The sequence below is a fragment of the Papio anubis genome, chromosome 2, assembly GCF_008728515.1.
Source record: "Papio anubis isolate 15944 chromosome 2, Panubis1.0, whole genome shotgun sequence".
NCBI classification, from domain to species: Eukaryota; Metazoa; Chordata; class Mammalia; order Primates; family Cercopithecidae; genus Papio; species Papio anubis.
Window position 1 is genome coordinate 151,345,954 of NC_044977.1, and position 18,765 is coordinate 151,364,718.

Sequence of the window (18,765 nt, forward strand, 5' to 3'; positions counted from 1 at the left end):
TCGTCAGCACCCATCAACTTGTCATTTACATCAGGTATAACTCCCAATGCAATCCCTCCCTCCTCCCCGCTCCCCATGATAGGCCCCGTTGTATGATGTTTCCCTTCCAGAGTCCAAGTGATCTCATTGTTCAGTTCCCACCTATGAGTGAGAACATGCGGTGTTTGGTTTTCTGTTCTTGCGATAGTTTGCTGAGAATGATGGTTTCCAGCTGCATCCATGTCCCTACAAAGGACACAAACTCATCCTTTTTTATGGCTGCATAGTATTCCATGGTGTATATGTGCTACATTTTCTTAATCCAGTCTGTCACTGATGGACATTTGGGTTGATTCCAAGTCTTTGCTATTGGACCTCACAATTTTTTTTATTTCAGTAAGTTTTTGGGGAACAGGTGGTGTTTGGTTACATGAATAAGTTCCTTAGGGTGATTTCAGAGATTTTGGTGCACACATCACCCAAGCAGTGTACATCATACCCAATGCATAGTCTTTTCTCTCTCATACCCCTCACACCCTTTCCCCAAGGTCCCGAAGTCCATTGTATCATTCTTACACCTTTGTGTCCTATAGCTTATTTCTCACTTATGAATGAGAACATACAACGTTTGGTTTTCCATTCCCGAGTTACTTCACTTAGAATAATGGTCTCCAATTCCATCCAGATTGTTGCAAATGCCATTGTCTTATTCCTTTTCGTGGCTGAGTAGTATTATATATGGTGTATATATACACATATTTTTAAAAACCACTCGTTGATACATGGGCGTTTGGGCTGGTTCCATATTTTTGCAATTGCAAATTGTGCTGCTATAAACATGCATGTGCAAGTGTCTCTTTCATATAATGCCTTCTTTTCCTCTGGGTAGATATCCAGGAGTAGGATTGCTAGATCAAATGGTATATCTACTTTTTAGTTCTTTAAGGAATCTCCACACTGTTTTCCATAGTGGTTGTACTATTATAGTTTACATTCCCAGCAACAGTGTAAAAGTATTCCCCTTTTCACCACATTCATACCAACATCTATACTATTTTTAAAATTTTTTGATTATGGCCATTCTTGCAAGAGTAAAGTGGTGTCACATTGCGGTTTTGATTTGCATTTCTCTGATCATTACTGATGTTGAGCATTTCTTCATATGTTTGTTGGCCATTTGTATATCTTCTTTTGAGTATTGTCTATTCATGTCCTTAGCCCACTTTTTGATGGGATTCTTTATTTTTTTTCTTGCTGATTTGAATTCCTTATTGATTCTGGATATTAGTTCTTTGTCAGAAGTATAGATTGTGAAGATTTTCTCCCACTCTATGGGTTGTCTCTTTACTGTGCTGATTATTTCTTTTGCTGTGCAGAAACTTTTTAGTTTAATTAAGTCCCATCTATTTATATTTATTTTTGTTGCATTTGTTTTTGGGTTCTTGGTCATGAAGTCTTTGCCTAAGCCAGTGTCTAGAAGGGTTTTTCTGATGCTATCTTCTAGAATTGTTATGGCTTCAGGTCTTAGATTTAAGTCTTTTATCCATCTTGAGTTGATTTTTATATAAAGTGAGAGATGAGGATTCACCTTCATTCTTCTACATGTGGCTTGCCAATTGTCCCAGCACCATTTGTTGATTAGGGCGTCCTTTCCCCACTTTGTTTTGTTTGCTTTGTTGAAGATCAGTTGCCTGTAAGTATTTAGCTTTATTTCTAGATTCTCTATTCTGTTTCATTGGTCTATATGCCTGTTTTTATACCAGTACCATGCTGTTTTGGTAACTATGGTTTTATAGTATTATAAAGCCATATTTATAAATTATAAAACTATGGCTTTAAAGCGTTCTTTGAGCTTCTTGTATTTGGATGTCTAGATCTCTAGCAAGGCTGGGGAACTTTTCCTCAATTATTCTCTCAAATATGTTTTCCAAACTTAGATTTCTCATCTTAGGTTTGGTCATTTAACATGATCCCAAACTCCTTGGAGGCTTTGTTCATTAAAAAAAAAAAAAAAAGAAAGAAAATGTTTTTCTCTTAGTCTTTGTCAGATTGGATTCATTTGAAAGCCTTGTCTTTGAGCTCTGACATTCTTTCTTCTACTTGTTTGATTCTATTGCTCAGACTTTCTGGCAAATTTTGCATTTCTCTAAGTGTGTTCTTCATTTCCAGAAGTTGTGATTGTTTTTTATTAATGCTATATATTTCACTGGAGTTTTTCCATTTATATCCTGTATCTTTTTTTTTTTTTTTTAATTTCTTTAAGTTGGATTTCACTTTTCTCTGTTGCCTCCTTGATTAGCTTAATAATCGCCCTTCTGAATTCTTTTTCTGGCAATTCAGAGATTTCTTCTTGGTTTGGATCCATTGCTGGTGAGCTAGTGTGATCTTTTGGTGGTACTAAAGAACCTTGTTTTGTTGTATTACTAGAATTGTTTTTCTGGTTCCTTCTCGTTTGGGTAGACTATGTCAGAGGGAAGATCTGGGACTCAAGGGTAGCAGGGGAGTAAAGTAGACTGTGTGAAGGTCCTCAGTTCTATTTTTGTTGAGTACACTGGTTTTGCGTTGGTTGGCCTCCAGCCAGGATGTGGTGCTTTCAAGAGGGCCTCAGCTGTGGGATACAAGCCTGCCCTAGGGTCACCTTGAGATAAGTATTGAGGTTTCTCAGGTGGTGGGCAGGGCCATAGAACTCTTGAGAGATTACGTCCTTTGTAGTTCCTCAGCTGTCCCACAGAGCCTGAAGTGGCGATCCACTTCCTTCAAAGGGTCTGTGGATTATCTCATCTTTCCTGGTATGTTCCTGTGGTAGGTCTTGGAGCAAAAGTTCATAATGTGGGTCTCCACATGCTGCTCTGTCAGAGCTCCCCGTTTGTCTTGCCTCCTATTTGTCATTTTCCCCAGGTCGTCTTTGACATATTACTTAGTTTCTATCATGGTTTTCCCTCTCCTATTTTTTTTCTTTTTTTTTGGTTTGGGTAATTTTTATTTTCCTTTGAAAATCACACATTTCATTCATATCTTCAAAGTTACTAACACATTGTTGAATGAAGTATTCTTTTGTGTATCTTTGGATTTCTTTGCATTTGTGTTTTCTCCTTTTTTCATTCCTATTTTATAATTTTGTAGTTTCTACATTTTATTCCTGACTAAACTGACAAATGATATTTTAGCTGTATTGAATTTTTTCTCTGAAGAATCTGCTCTTAAAATATTTAATTCTACTATTTGTTTACAACCAATTTATTTTTTTGTTTATATTTTTCTCAAACTTTTAAAAAATTATATTTTCTTTCTCTTTTAATCTGTGATGATGAATATTTATTTATTTTCATTCTTGTGTGTTTAGAGATATGTGTCCAAGGATATGAACTTTCCTCTGGGTACAATTTTGAAGTTTTTCTGGTTCTAATTTGTAATGTTATTTTTAAAAGATAGTTAACAATTGCAGTTAAATCTATTATCTTTGGCCCAATAGTTAACTGAAATGTTTTTCTCCTGATTTTCCAGTGTTTGGTTTTTCTGTTTCTACATTTGCTGTTTTATTGTATTGCCACCTTAGAATGTGGTTTGTATTATAATAGCTTCTTGGAATTTATTCCTGAAAGATGTTAATTTTTATAAATGTACTATAGCAACCTAGAAAGAGATACTTTTAATTATTCACATATTTTATATCCTTATTTATATTCATATACTTTATCTCTCAGAGACTGAAACAGGTACACTTGAACCTTTTTATTACTTTTATATTTTTGTCAGTTTCTCTTTTATTTTCCTATGATTTTCCTTTACAAATGTTGATGCTTTGTTATTTGATTCCTAATGGTTCATGACAGTATCATCTCCATGGACTGCAGACTTCATCATTACTAAGTGACTGCTTCTGTCCCTATGCAGTGCTTTTGACCTTGAATTCAACTTTGTCTAATAACAGTGTCACAACTCCTATCTTATCTCCATTCAGATTTCTGCTCCAGGTTAGAAAGTTGGTTTGGGGAGAATAGAAGTGATGTAGCTGCCCATCTCTCTCTCAGCCCTGCCTGCATGATTTCCTCTTGTAGTGGAAGAACAGCCTCCTGCAGGGTTCACTTGCTTCTTCCTGGCCCTCCTAAGCCCAGTGTTTCTCTCTCTCCTAGGTGAGCCCTTGAGATCCCTCTTCTTTATCTTTTCAAGTTTTCTAAGCACTGGGGATGCACTCATGAATAAAATACAGACACTGAGTCTTAAAGTCCTCTTGCTTTATTGGAGACAATCAGAGTATAAAGTCACAGGACAGAAAAATAAGAGTTACAAGTGATGCAAATTCTGCTCTATGTAGATAGATGCTGTGGGACTTAAGATAAGGAACACCTCCCCAATTCGGTCTTCCTGAGGAGGTAACATGAGGTGGCCTATGGCCTGAATAGGAGTTAGCCAAGCAAATGACAAGGAATATGTGGTATACAAGACAGACAGGATAATATAATCAGAGTCATGGAGACTGGTATTAATATTCACTCTTCACAGAGAAAGTAGTTGAGTTTCAAAGAAGTGATGTACTTAGCCCAAGATAAGAGTTAATAGGTGGTGGGGTCATACTTGAATCCAGGTCTTTCTAAACCTAAAGTCTGTGTTCTTCTGTCTAGTGTGTCACTTGCCCAAATTCATTTTCCTTTCAGTCCCATTCCATTTCCTCACCCTCTTTATGTATTTATATGTCTAGCTATCACACTCTTCTCTAGTGACAAAGCTTTTATACAGAGGAGCAAATGACTGACAATAGTCTAAGCTACTTTCTCTGCAAAGAGATTTGTATTTTAATGATGTAAGTTAGAAGCTGAAAGAATACAATGACAGCAATGGAATTCCATTCTTTGTTCAGAGAGGGAGATTTCAGAGTTGCCTTGTCAGTGTCTGGTAAGTTTCACCACTTGAGCTGAAAGTTGTGAGTCTGAGTTAAAATCTGGCCTTGTTCTGAGCATCCCTGTTTTTCTTTGGATTTATATTCTTGGTGTCCCTTTACTCGTACTAATTCCCAAATTCTTTGTACAAGGAAGGAATCTCCAACCCATTTCCTTTATGTCTGAAGTGATGGAAGACTTGGCCCTCTTGGAGGAAGGTGCTTGCAGTGGATGAGAACAAAATTTTTCACCATTTACACTTTTCTAAAGCCACTCTTGCTTATGTCCTGATTCCTCTGTCATTTCTAGGTCTTGTGAGGACCCTTTTTCTTGGGGTTCTGGGCCGGCCCTGTCTAAAAATATTGTCAGAGTTGTGGGCATGCTTAACTTACTAGTGTCAGGAAGAGGCTGTGATGGACCTTGGGCTCTGGGTGTTCTTTTTGGAATTCGCACTGCCCTCTCAGCCTACATCTTTACACCACTTTGTGGTGGGAGCCCTCTGAGGCCCTGAGTCTGATTGTTCAGTCCTCCGGAATACATTTGCAGCTGGGGCTGGGAAGCAAGGGCTTTCCCTTAGGCTTTGTCTATTCCCTGTTTCAGGAAGATAGGTGGTCTTGCCAAGAGCCTGGTCAGTGAGAGCGATCTTGCTCACAGGCATTTTATTCTGTGGCTCAGTATTTAGTGAGCTCTGCTCATTCAACATTGATCAGCAGTTTCATATCCACCCTAGAGATTCCAATTCTAATGAGTATTGCTTTGAAACTCAGGGACTCCCTAACACTTAGCATGAATTATTCTTAACTTTCCATTTGTATTCATTTATTCAATCAAACACATACATGCCATCTTGGAAATCTGGAGTGTGCCCAGGGTGTGTTAGCTACTTTAAGAAATGTAAAAATAGAGGTTCTTTATTACATCATTCAGTTTATACTTTTGCCTTTGCTGAATTTATTTTTCAAACCAAAATCAGGGTATACAGTGGGCATTCGTGATTTTTTGTTTTGAAGTAAAAGAATACCTAATGAAGACTTGCTTAAGCAGGGGGGAAAAAGGAGTTTTTGGCTCATTTAACTGAAAATCCAAGAGCATAGATGGTTTCAGGTTCAACTGGTTCTAAGGATTCAAATAGTCTCAAGACTCAGTTCTCATCATTACTATCTTGACTGCAGTATCAGGTTCTATGTGGTAACATAATAGCGGCAACAGACTCACACTTTGTCCTTAAGGTTTAAATCCAGAAATGATGAACCTGTCTCTCTCCCAGAAGTCTCAGCAATATCTTATTGGCTCTGGTTGGTTGAGTCATGTGAGCATCTTTAAGCCAATCACTGTGGCTAGAAAAATGCAGTGTGCTGATTGGCTTAGACTCAAATTACATGTTTACCCTTACAGCTGGGCATGGGTTTAACTCATTCAGATTACATGGACTGAATATGAGACGGAGTGGTTCCCCAGAGAAAGACTGGGATAAGACACTAGCATAATGGCAAAGGGATGATGGGAGGCCAAAGCTACAGATATCCACCACACCTACTCTGATCAAGAATTTTTGAACTTCTGGACATAAAGCCAGATTGGAAGAAGTAATATAATGCCAGTGTATTGTCATTTCTGGAACATATTTTTTGGGCAATGTAAGTTTGTCACAGAAAGTCAGTGATTTATGGTCACAGAACTGCTATCTCAGTCTTGATAGTTTTAAAAATTATTTGGTAACATCTCCCAGGAAAAACCAACAGAGAAGTGTTTTACCCAGTTGTGGATACTGTTGACAATTTTGAGAGACATTGTTTTGAAAACTTATTTATTATATGTGCTGAGTACCTCTAAATTGCTTTTAACATCTTGCAGGGACGTATGAAGTGCTCTGAAGGCTGCCAACAAAATGTTAAGTCAGTCCACTGACAGAAAGGAAGAGAAACCTCAGAAAAACATTATTGCTTATGTTCCATCTGAATCTGAGCAGCTGACCTGAGGAAGGAGGTAAGAGGAAATGAAGGAATGAAATACTGAGTAAGCACTTTCCTAATAGTTTTAGAGGGAGGGATTCTACCTTTATCACCGTAACTCTGCGGGAAACACCCATAGCTTCAAAGACATTGGAATGCCTTCGCTTGTAGAACAAAACTTACAGAATGAAAAAGAGACCTCAGCACAAATTTCTTTGAGCAATGTTTACTAACAGACTTAGGTTATCCAAATGATTCCTCAAAAAGCGCTTAAAATTTTCAGGAAAGCAAACAAAATTATTAATCATGAAATATTCATTATTATTAGTAGACATATTTTATGGCAAATACAGAACAGTAAAGTTGTGCCAGGACAGTGGTCTGATAGTGTTGGGAGACACAGCCATACTGCATAGATTAGAAGTCAAGGCAGTGGAGAAACGGTTATAGATAAGTAGAAGCCATAGAATTCAAGAGCTTCCAGGGAAACCTCTATTCCAGTGAATGCAGAGTCTCACTGCTAATAAAAGTATTTGAGTAAATTCATTAAGGATAAAACCATGGTAAGCTCCCAGGATAGAGATAGACCTGTAAACTCTGAGATGGCTTGTCCCTTGGAGATTTGGGTGGTAAAATCACTGGGCTGAAAGGTTTTTGCTATTTATTTTGCTTACATAAGTTAAATTAACATGATGTATTACTCTTTGGAAGGATTATATGCCAAAAGACTGGTGGTTATTTTGATGGTCCTGAGGTCTCCTAAGGGACAAGCTTGAGGAGGGACTTAAATGGACAAGGATGAAATAAGAAGCAGAAGAGGCTAGTGGTCTTTCTGATCCAAAGCTGTAAGGCCCAATGAACCAATTGAGTTTCGTCTTTCTTTTCGCCCTTTCTCCTGTCCTATGTGCTTATACACAAAGTTCAAGACAACTTTTGCCCCAAAACTGCCTCAACCAAAAAATGCCTGAGTGGTAGGTAGAAAAGAGAAGCTCTGTTTTTGGTGTTCAAAATCCTTTCCTTTTATGTTTTGGATGCTTTTCCTTGGAATTACCTTTCCTACTCTTTGAAGAGGTGAACTTTAGAAAGGAAGACTTATAGATGACTTTGGTTATAGCTGCCTCTTAGGTAAAAGAAGCCCTCTACGTGGTTTATCCTAGGTTACTGGGGGCTACAGTGGAATTGAGGCCACAGTTTTCTTCATGGTAACACATAGGGGATCTCTTCAGGATGTTGTTCCTGGCATATATGACACTATAGAGGAGGAAAGGGAAATGGAACAGGTGACTGTGCAGAAGTGGATTCTAAATTTTGGTATCCTTGATCCAGACAAATTTAGCCTGTTTCTATCACTCACAGTCATCCTAGGTAGTATTTAAACTTAGATCAATCTGATTTCAAATCTTGTGCCTTTTCTTTGAAACATTTTCTACTCAGAAGCAGTGTCATGGAGGACAGGTAGAATTTAGAAAGACAGAGGGGTGGGGCAAGAGGACCCAAGAGAGGGCAAAAGAACAACGAAAGGCATAAGGATGAGAAAGCACTGGGTTACTAAGGATGGAATGTGGTGGTGATGGTAGAGTAATTGAGACCTCTGGTGCTGGGAATGGGGACTCTAGATGTAGTGATAATGGAAAAGTGATAGTGGAGAAATCAAGACGAGGAAAGGACCCTGTCTTTGGAAGGTGGATGGAGTAGTCTGGGGAGTCTGAGCAGACATGGACATGGTGGCAGCAGACTGTTAGGGGCAGGAGCCTTGTGGCTCCTGTGGTCAGCAGTGACTGATTTTCCTGAACTCTTTCATAGACACACCAATCCATCAGCTCCAATTCCATTTTTGCATTGGAATTGCATTTCTAATCCAATTCGTCAGTCTGTTGGCATTTCCTCTGTCTCAGGGGCCTGCGGGCCTATGACCGAAGAGGTGCAGCTCCCAGTCCCCCTCACTCAGCACTGTCAGTTGGCAGAAGTTATGAGTACAAAGGATATTGGTGGATGGCTCAGAGTTCCCACAGCTAAATTTTGGCCAGATTAAGGCCTTTAGATTGAGTCACAAGTGTGAGAGAAATTCTGGAAGTAGAGAAAGGCGGGTTTAGAAAGAAAAAGTGGTTCCTTATGAGCTAATCTAATCACAAATGAGCAAAGAAAACTCCGGAAGCTGGGCAACATGCTGGATTAGTAAATGGGTAAGGATTTTCACAAAACAAACTATCTCCACCTCCCACTCCTCGATTGCCCTTAACTCTTTGGGGTTGGCATGGTAATGATGCATTTAGTTCCCAAAACCTGTAATGGAAAAGAAGGCGGCAAACTGGTTAAAACAAATAATGACTCACATGACTAAAATGTCTAGAGGTAGAGAGTGCAGTCTTTAGGCACATTCTGACCAGGGCTCTGGCTCCATTTCTCTGGTATTCTTTCTGCTTTGCCATTTTGAATCAGTTGCATTCCCAGACTGGCTTGCCTTGGAGTTCAATGGTTGAAGCAGGCCTGGGCTTCACATTCATACACCATTCCATTCAGAGAAAGAGAGATTCTCTTTTCCAAACCATCAAAAGTCCTGATTTTTATTTTAATTAAACCAATTACTCTGTTAACGAGGAGGATATGCTGTAGGACTTTTGGGGCCAATGCGAGGAATGGGGTTGGTAGATCAATCTCACTCAGACCCTGTGCCTACACAATGGATGGTAAGAGATAGATGTTGGAGGGAGAGGGCAGCCAGCAATGTCCTCTCCAGAGTCATCAGAGCAATGGACAAGTGTATCCATGCTATGGTGAATATGTGGAAGAGGAAAAAAACATGTTTACTACAATAATACAGATCTGGGGCCATACCTGGAATGGGTATAGCATTGCAGCAGAAATATTTTTTCTTGTTTACCCAAAATATACCATTGGGAGCAAAGGCAATGATTAGAGGGTCATCTTCTCTATGACATTTCCATAGCTTTGCCAAAGAAATAGGTTGATAGATTGATGTATAGATGGATGGATGGATAGCTAGCTGGCTGGTGGGTAGGTGGCAGATAAATTGATAGATAAGGCAAATTCTATGGGTCTGTGTGTCTGTTTTTGTGCCAATACCATGATTTTTTGGTTACCATAGCCTTGCGGTATAGTTTGAAGTCAGATAATGTGATGCCTCAGACTTAGTTCTTTTTGCTTAGGATTGCTGTGGCTATTTGGGCTCTTTTTTGGTTCCATATGAATTTTACAATTTTTTTTCCTAATTCAGTGAAAAATGTCATTGATAGTTTGATAGGAACCACAATGAATCTGTAAAATACTTCAGGTAATATTATCATTTTAATAAAATTGATTCTTTTTTATTCTTTTTATCCATGAACATAGAGTGTTTTTCCATTCGTGTTGTCTGATTTTTTTTCAGCAGTGTTTTATAATTCTTGTTGTAGAGATCTTTAACCTCACTGGATGGCTGTATTCCTAGGTAGTTTATTCTTTTTGTGGCTATTGTGAATGGGATTGGATTCTTGATATCGCTCTCAGCTTGGACATTATTGATATATAGAAATGTTAGTGATTTTTGTACTTTTTTTTAATCCTGAAACTTTGCTGAAGTTGTTTATCAGTTCTAGGAGCCTTTGGGCAGACACTATGGGGTTTTCTAGGTGTACAGTCGTATCATCTGTGAAGAGAGAGAGTTTGATTTCCTCTCTTCCTATTTAGATGCCTTTTATTTTTTTTTCTCTTGCCTGATTGCTCTGGTTAGAACTTCCAGAACTATGTTGAATGGGAGTGGTGAGAATGACTTCCAGAACTATGTTGAATAGGAGTGGTGAGAATGGGCATCTTGTCTTGTTCTGGTTCTTAGGAGAATGCTTCTAGCTTTTGCCTGTTCAGTATGATGTTGACTATGGGTTTGTCATAGATAAGTATTGTTTTGACTTACGTTTCTTCAATGCCTAGCTTGTTGAGCGTTTTTAACATGAAAGGATGTTGAATTTTATTGAAAGTCTTTTTCATCTTTTGAGATGATCACATGATTTTTGTTTTTAGTTCTGTTTATGTGATGAATCACATTTATTGATTTGCATATGTTGAACCAATCTTGCATCCCAGGAATAAAGCCTACTTATTTGTGGTGAGTTGACTTTTTTGATGTGCTGCTGAATTTCGCTTGCTAATATTTTGTTGAGGATTTTTAAATCTATATTCATGGGAGATATTGGCCTGAAGTTTTCTTTTTTCATTGTGTTTCTGTCAGATTTTGACATCAGAATAATGCTAGCCTCATAGAATGAGTTAGGGAGGAGTCCTTCCTTCTCAATTTTTTTGAATAGTTTCAGTAGGATTGGTATCAGTTCTTCTTTACACATTGGTAGAAATCAGTTGTGGACCCATCTGGTCCAGGGCTCTTTGGAGTTGGTACGTTTTTTATTACTGATTTAATTTTGGAACTTGTTATTGGTCTGTTCAGGTTTTCAGTTTCTTCCTTGTTCAACCTTGGGAGGTTGTATGTTTCCAGGAATTTATCCATTTACTCTAGGTTTTCTAGTTTGTGTGCATAGAAGTGTTCATTATAGTCTCTGAGGGTTTTAAAAAAATTTTGTGGGGTTGGTGGTAATGTTCCCTTTGTCATTTCTGGCTGTGTTTATTTCTATCTTTTTTTTTATTAGCCTACCTAGTTGTCTCTCAATCTTATTTATTCTTTTAAGGGACCAACTTTTGGTTTCGCTGATCTTTTGTATGATTTTTCATGTGTCTGTTTCATTTTGTTAAGCTCTGATTTTGGTTATTTATTTTCTTCTGCTAGCTTTGGGGTTGGTTTGCTCTTGTTTTACTAGTTTCTCTAGGTGTGATGTCAAGTTGTTGATTTGAGACCATTCAAACTCTTTGATGTGGGTGTTAAGCACTATAAACTTGACTCTTTATACTGCTTTAGCAGTGTCCCAGAGATTCTGAAATGTTGTTTCTTTGTTTTCATTAGTTTCAAAAAATTTCTTGATTTCTGCCTCAATTTCATTGTTTGCCCAAAAGTCCTGCATGAGCAGATATTTTAATGTCCATGTAATTGTATGGTTTTGAGAGATCTTCTTGGTGTTAATTTCTTTTTTGTGCTGTAGTCTGAGAGTGTGATTGGTGTGATTTTGGTTTTATTGAATATTTTGGGAATTGTTTTATGGCCAAGCATGTCATTGATTTTAGAATATGTGCAACATGTTGATGAAAAGAATGTTTATTCTGTTGTTTTTGGGTGGAGTGTTCTGTAGATATCTGTAAAGTCCAATTGGTCAAGAGTTGAGTTTAGGTCCCAAATATATTTGTTAGTTTTCTGTCTCAGTGGTTTTTCTAATACTGTCAGTGGGGTGTTGAAGTCTTCGAGTGGTGATTTAAGTTTCTATGTAGGTTTCCAAGAACTTATTTTATGAATCTGGGTGCTCCAGGTTGAGTGCGTGTGTATTTAGGATAGTTAAGCCTTCTTGTTGAATTGAACCCTTTATCATGATGGAATGCCCTTTTGGATTGTTGTTGGTTTAAAGTCTATTTTGTCCAAAATAATAATAGCAATCCCTGCTGTTTTTTTTGTTTTCCATTTGTTTGACAGATCTTTCTTCATGCTTTTACTTTTAGCCTATGTGCGTATTACACATAAGGTGGGTGTCTTGATGATAGCATATTGTTGGGTGTTGCTTCGTTATCCAACTTGCCACTCTGTGCCTTTTAAGTGGGATGTTTAGCCTGTGTGTGTTCAAGGTTAATATTCATATGTGTGGATTGGTCCTGTCATGTTGTTAGCTGGTTTTTAATGTAGACTTGATAGTGCAGTTGCTTTATAGTGTATATAGTCCAAATTCGTTTTGTGTATATAGTACTTAAATTCATTTTGTGGTGGCCTATAATGGTCTTTTGTTTCCATGTTTAGTGCTCCCATAAAGACTTCTTGTAATGCAGGTTTGGTGGTAACAAATTCCCTTAGCATTTGGTTGTCTTAAAAGGATTTTGTTTTTCTTTCGCTTATGAAGCTTAGTTTGGCTGGATATAAAATTCTTGTTTGGAATTTCTTTTCTTTAAGGATGATAAATATAGGCCCTCAATCTCCTTGGGCTTGTAGAGTCCACTGGTGGCCTTATGGGGTTCCCTTAATGCTGAATATAGGCCCCCAATCTCCTTGGACTTATGGGGTTTCTGTGGAAAGGTCCACTGATGGCCTTATGGGGTTCCCTTAATGCTGAATATAGGCCCCCAATCTCCTTGGGCTTATGGGGTTTCTGTGGAAAGGTCCACTGGTAGCCTTATGGGGTTCTCTTTGTAGGTGACCTGCCTCTTCTCTCTAGCTGTCTTTAATATTTTCTCTTTTGTGTTTACCTTGGAGAATCTGATGACTATGTGTCTCAGTGATGGTCATCTTATATAGTATCTTGCAGGGGTTCTCTGAATTTCCTGAATTTGAATGTCAACCTCTTTAGTGAAGTTGGGGAAATTTTCATGGACAGTATCCTTGAATATGTTTTCCAAGTTGATTGTTCTGTCTTTCTCCCTGTCAGGGATGCCAGTGAGTCATAGGTTTCATCTCTACATAATCTCATATTTCTTGGAGGTTCTGCTTATTGTTTAAAATTCTTTTTTCTGTATTTTTGTCAAACTGAGTTGATCAAGGAATTAGTCTTTGAGCTCTGAGGGTCTTCACTCAGTTTAATTTATTCTGCTGTTAATATTTTTGATTGTATTATGAAATTGTTGTTGTGAGTTTTTCAGCTCTATCAGATCAACTTGGTTCTTTCTTAAAATGGCTATTTTGTCTTTCAGCCCTTTAATCATTTTACCGGATTTCTTAGAAGCTTTGGATTGGGTTTCAGCGTTCTTCTTAATTTGGTGACCTTTATTGCCATCCAGATTTTGAATTCTGTGTCTGTCATTTTAACCATTTCAGTCTGGTTAAGCACCATTGCTGGAGAGCTAGTGCAGTCATTTGGAGGTGGGAGACACTCTTGCTTTTAGCATTGTCAGAGTTCTTGCATTGTTTCGTTCTCATCTCTGTGGGCTAATAGTCCTTTAATTTTTGAAGTTGCTGTCCTTTAGATGGGGCTTCCTGCTTTTATAGTCTTTGATGCCCTTGAGGATTTGACTGTGGTATAAGTTGGGTTTAGTCAACTGGCTTTGCTTCTGGATGATTTAAAGGTGCCAAGGCTCAGTTCAGCACTCCTTGGCTGAGTGCTCTAACCCTGAGTGGCTGGGACAAGGCCAGTGGCTTTATTCTCTGGCCCCTGAAGGTTAAGCATCTGCTCTGCTGGAGGGGCTGAGGTGTTCCTGGTCCACTGGCAACAATACTCTGATGGGGGTACCAGAAAAAGCACTTTGTCAGGGCAGTGGTAGTGGTATTTGTGCTTGCACATGTATGCCAGTGGCGGTGAGGTATTAGGGTCCACATTGCTTGCTTTTGCCAGCAATGCAGTGGGGGGAGGCTGTGAGTGGGTATGAGCTGACAGGGCCCATCTGCAAAAGCTTTCTGATGGTTAGGCGGAATCTGCCAGTGAGAGAGTTATGATGGTAGCTGCTGAGAAGTGCCCTGATTGGGCAACCAAGGCTGTGTTGTAAGCAGGTGTGACCAGGCAGGGGCCCTGGGAGAGGCTGGCATACAGGGCAGTGCTCAGATCAGACTGCCCCCTTCCCATAGGCAAGATATCCCTGTTCTGTCCAGGTCTGACAGTCAACAAAGGACAAAGCCACCTAGAGGAATATGGCAAGTCTTGGTGGATGAGCATCCTTGCCCATGCTCCACTGCCCCCACTGCTGCACTAAACCCTTTGGGCTCTACACAGGCTGGATCCCTGCTCCTGCCAACTTTTTAAATAGCTCTCCATGCCAATTCAAATGTCATTGTGGGTTGTGGGGTCTCTTGCATCTAGGATTTCCAGAGGCCCACGGCAAGTGTGGCTAACTCTTGCATTTAGGATTTCCAGAGGCCATGGCAAGTGTGGCTCACTCCATGCCTGTTTAACTCTTTCCCCAGGAGCTGCCTGGGGCCAGGAACAAGTCCTGGTGCTCAGCAACCCTGTGCAGGGTTCCCAGATTCCTCTCACTTCAGCCCAGGGTCCGTGTCCTCCCTCTGTCTGCTCTCAATGCCTTCCTCTGGAAGATCTGATTGGAATGTGCTGGTCTTCTTAATGGTCTGGTCTGTCAGTGACAGAAGCTCTTCCTGGCTGTGTCTAGTTTGCCATCTTGGCTTTTTCAGTTTTAAAAAAGCAAGAAATCTTCTAACATCTAGGTGTTTGGCTACTGTTTTGCATCTCTTCACATTCCAGGATCTTTCCTTTGCTCAAGACAGGTGATCAGGTCTGGCTGAGAGAGAGCAACACTGTTTTTGTGGCTTCTGGGGTTCCTGGCATCTTAGTTATGTGTCTCCCAATACCTGCAGATCATAGAGTCACAGAGGCTGTGGGAGAGTCACCTGGGACTCCAAGAGCAGTGGACATAGAGCAGTAAAGGCAGGACCTGGAGCAATGGTGTCCCAGGAGAGCTCTCTTTCAGCTCCCACTTCAGAAACTTATAACAGAATGTATCCACACAGCCTGGTTCTTCTCTGCCCTGAACCTTGATCTTGACCTTATACAATACATATAAAAATTAACCCTAAATAGATCATACTTTCATATAAAAGCTAAAACCATAAAATTTCCATAAGAAAACATAGAGGAAAGTCTTTGTGACCTTGGCTTAAGTAAAGATTTCTTAGATAAAACACAGAAAGCAGAAACTGTAAAAGAAAACATTTGATAAATTGAACTTCATGAAAATCCAATCTTTTGCCCTTTTAAAGACTATCTTAAGAAAATGGGGCCTACCTGAAGGACGATCGGGAAAAATAACCATCGGGTACCATGCTTAGTACCTGGGTAATGAAATAATCTGTATGCCAAACTCTTGTGACATGAATTTACCTATATAACCTTTCGCATATACTCCTGAATCTAAAATAACAGTTAAAAAAAAAAAGAAAATGAAAATACAAGCCTCAGACTGGGACAAAATTTTTGCCAACTGTATATTGAATAAAGGACTTATATCCAGAGTATATAAAGAACTCTCAGAATTCAGTATTAAGAATCAAAACATTGAAATTTTTAAAAAGGCAAAAGATTTGATCAGGCTCTTTACCACAGAAGATATATGAATGGCAAATAAGCATATAAAAAGATGCTTAACATTATTTGTCACAGGGGAACTCCAAATTAATGGTACCTCAATGAAATACTACTACATACACATTAACATGGCCAGATATAAAAAGACTAATCATACAAATGTCAAACGGAATGTGGAAACAACTGGAACTTTTGTAAATTGCTGATGGAAGAGTAAAGCAGGATAGGCTCTTTAGGTAATAATTTGGTGTTGTCTTATAAAGTTAAACATATATTTACCTTATCTCCCAGCCATTCTACTACTGTGTATTTATCTTAGAGAAATGAAAACATATTCTACATAAACATTTGTACGCAAACGTTCATGGCAACTTTATTCAACATAGACAAAAACTCGAAACAACTTACATGTCTACTAACAGGTAAATGGATAAGTAAATTTTGATACATTCATACAATGGAATTCTAAGCAATAAAAAGGATAAACCTAATGATATGTGGAACAACACAGATAAATCCTAAAAGCATCATGTTGAGTGAAAAAGCCAGACCTAAAAGACCATATACTTTATTCTTCCATTGTGTGATATTCTAGAAAAAGCCAAAATGCAGTGATGGGATGCAGAGCAGTGGTTGCCTGAAGAAAGAAAGTTGGGATAGAAGCCAAAGGGAATGTTTTGGGGCTAATGCAGATATTCGATATCTTGACTGTGGTGGTAGTTAAAAGATTATATTCAGTTTGTCAAAACTAATCAAATTGTACCCTTAAAATGGCTGACTTTTGGTACGTAAGTTAAGCTTCAATAACTCTCATTTTAAAGCTTATTATAGTGTGTTTTGTTTTGCTGGTTACAAGGTTTCCATGTTATTGCACAGTGGGTGAGGTGTTGGAGTGCTTGAGACCTGGTTTAGGGTGCATGGCGGAGTACTGTGAGGAAAGCGGGGCAGCCTGGGCTGCAAAGCGTCGGCAGCTTTACAGAAGACAACCTCTCCCTCTAGTACCTAAGGAGTGACGTCATGTTTCTTTCTACTGGAGCCCCCATCAGCAGCCTGGGTTCCACATTTGACTGCACAGGTGAAATTCCCAACTTCTGCCTGGTGAAGAAGCTGTAGGCTCAGAAGTTTGAGGAAGTGAAGGAAAAATATCAGCACTACTGAGGAAAGGGGAGAACAGTGGACTGGAAGTGGATCTAGGGCTGCACCTGACTCACAGTTACTCACTGGTTCTCCGACCTCGGGGCTTTTCCTTTGGCCATAGACTGATTGATTTAGCCAGAGCTGGCTGAGCACTCTTCCTGGGCCTGACCCTCTGTGATCCACCAGAGTTGCAGTGGTGACTTCAATTTGTCCCTAATTTCAAAGATCTCACAGCCTGGGAAGAAAAGCAGACATAGGCATAGATAACTATTATAATGTAATTGGCAAGTGCTGTGATACGAAGATGTATTCAGGATATTACAGGGGCTGGGACTCTGTTAAGCCTCAACAACTTCACATATTAAATATAGGTAATAACAATAGCAACCTCCCAAGATCATTGTGAGGAATTAATGAAATATTTAAAAATGCATTTTCAAGCTATATGTTGTATAAGTTGCATATGAAACAGCATTCACAGCATGTTTCAGATCTCTGTGAGGCCGTAGCTGGCTTTAGGCCCATCTTTAAGAAATGGAGTATGGCTTATGACTGAATAAACTAATCATAATAATAGCTACCAGGTGCTGTGCAAATACTATACTATTTAATCCTCATAAACATCATGCAGGATCCGTACCATTAGCCTCATTTTACCCTGGAGAAAAACAAGACTCCTAAAAGTTATAGAACGTGTCAAGAGTCACCCAGCCAGTGAAGACTGACTTGAGTGGAAGGCAGTTAGAAAGGCAGGATTCCAGGTCATTTTTTTCCCCCTCTTAGTTAGACTTATGCTGGTTTTGCTGTGCTTGTGATGTTATGAAGGACCACAAATCCAAACCCCTGCAGAATCCAGGTAGGTAATGTAAAAGAGGGAGGGAGCTGCAGAGCCAACCATTAGACAAGTAGAGACTGGGGGGAACTGAGGGGCAGGGAACATGCCCTGTTTGAAGAAGTGAGCTGCTCCCTCTCCAGCCACACATGCGGTGCCAAGCAGGAGTGCCAGCTCCGTGTGGCTATTGCCTGTAATATTCCCAGAGAAGCAGAAATTTGAATTTAAAAGTGGATCTAACAGTGTAGTATCCTGATTTTTGTTGTTAAATAGTTTCATATTAGTAAAAATTTTGTGTAGGCCCAACTGAACACATTGTGCGTTTAGTTTGCAACATCTGGTCTACGTAAATTTTTTTGGTGGAAGACTAAGAACCAGAAAAAAAATTGCCATGGCTAAATTCAAAGATCTGGCATGTTGTATTGCATTTTCAGATGACAGACTATTTTAAACCATCTTGGTCAGTTATGTGGATAAGATTAAGTAATGACAGATGGGGCAGGGCTGCTTTTGGGGTCTAGAGCAGTGGTTATGTGGGCTATGATCACCTGTCTCACATTGGAAGATTGTGTTCCCTGTAAGTTGTCTCTAAAATACAGCACAACAAAACCCACAGGGAACTGGGAAATGGGGGCAGCGGCCTGCCTTCCAGACTCTGCAGCCCGAATAAAATAGCTTTTGAGGGAAAGACAGCAGTAGGGTTATTTGCCACTGTTTGCAACAACTTCATTAATGAGTACTGGCCTCAGGGCTCAAAGTCAAAAAGCTAAAGAAATTGAAGGCTAAAGTTTCTGATTCAGTGAATGAAGATTTTACCTGGTTATAGGTCTATTGGTAATGCTTGTCAAAGGACAGAAAGCCTTGATTTGTATATCATAAGCTAG

The 18,765-nt window shown here is 39.2% G+C and overlaps 1 long non-coding RNA gene across 7 annotated transcripts in view; it reads left to right on the forward strand.

The window, feature by feature from the left end:
- LOC103882325 overlaps nucleotides 1-18,765 on the forward strand; it is a 146,615-nt gene that overhangs the window by 62,307 nt on the left and 65,543 nt on the right. For all 7 annotated transcript variants that reach the window (XR_002520186.2, XR_001900074.3, XR_001900073.3 and 4 more), the window contains one exon: nucleotides 6,711-6,842. This is a non-coding gene — a long non-coding RNA (uncharacterized LOC103882325). The remainder of the gene's footprint in view (nucleotides 1-6,710; nucleotides 6,843-18,765) is intronic.